This window comes from Coccinella septempunctata, chromosome 2 (assembly GCF_907165205.1).
Source record: "Coccinella septempunctata chromosome 2, icCocSept1.1, whole genome shotgun sequence".
NCBI lineage: Eukaryota > Metazoa > Arthropoda > Insecta > Coleoptera > Coccinellidae > Coccinella > Coccinella septempunctata.
In genome coordinates, this window is record NC_058190.1 from 30464617 (window position 1) to 30466098 (window position 1482).

The following is a 1482-nucleotide window of genomic DNA, read 5'->3' on the forward strand; positions in this document are numbered from 1 at the left end:
GTACTTCCGATCCTATCTTGCACCTCCTCTGCTATAAATACCTATGGTCTTGGAAAAATCTCAAGAAAATTTTTTTCTGACTAACCGACTGCTCTCATCGCAAGTCTGCAATTTTTGCAATCAAAATGAAAATGATGAAATTTCTAAATAGAGAATGACTCGACCTATCAAACGATGTATCACAAATTCATACTTCCTATTTGAAAAATTGGGGGTTATACCTTTTCTGAAGGAGGACCAGGGGGTTGAAGGTATAGGGTTCGCATTTTTACGTAGAAGAATGACACACTAAAATTCAAGTTCGAAATCTTTCAGGATATCTCATGAATATATATTTACGTAAACCGAGATAATGAATTTATTCCATTTGGCTTTTCCACACTTTAAAGAAGTATGAGGATGTATTGATATCTAGTTAGCTTAGACCATTTCCATGCATAAAAAAATATTGCGTTACCGTAGCAACGAACAATAACTCATTAAAAGTGTCAGTGTGAAGTTTGAGGTCAAAAAAGTAAACCAGTGTTACGCAATAAATTAAAAGAAAGAAGATGTCCTGATGTCCACCGAAACTGTGAAAATCGAAAAATTGGAGTATCGAGCCATCATCAAGTACCTGTATTTAAAAGGGTTAAGAGGTGAACAGATTTACGATGATATGCTTAATACCCTTGGTGATCAATGTCCTTCGTATGCGATCGTGAAAAATTGGACTGCAAGCTTCAAATTTCAATTTTCCTTTGAAGATGATGACCAATCGGGAAGGGCAGTTTCTGTGTCATACCCCGAAAATATCGATGCAGTTCATGACATGATTTTATCAGACCGTCGAATTGGGCTACAACGGATATCTGAAGCACTGAATATTTCATACGAACGCGTTCATCATATAGTTCACGTCAATTTGGACATGAGAAAAATTGCTCCAAAATGGATCCCCAAATGTTTGACTGTTGACCAAAAGCGTACAAGGGTAGAAGCATCGCGTTCGATCTGTGCTCGATTTGAAAAGATGTAGACTTCTTAAACTGAATTGTTACTATGGATGAGACTTGGGTACATGATACGATCCAGTTCTCCAAGACCTAAGAAGTTTCGTGTCCAAAAATCTGCTGGAAAATACTTGCTTCAGTTTTTTGGGATTGCCATGGAGTAATCATGATTGATGTTTTGGATAAGGGAAGAACAATAACCGGAGATTACTATTCGACATTACTGACCACTCCACCTGAAGAAATTAATAAGAAAAGACGCAGAAAGCTATCCAAAGGTGTTTCGTTCTTGCAGGACAACGTCCCTGCACACAAATCTCATGATGCCATGAAAAAAATTCGTGATTTAGGGTTTGAATTACTAGAACACCCCTCTTATTCACCAGATTTGGCTCCATCCGACTATCATTCCTTACCTCATCTGAAAAAAAGTTTAAAAGGTCGTTAATTTTATTTTAACGAGGAGGTGATAAAAGCTGTCTAGGTCTGG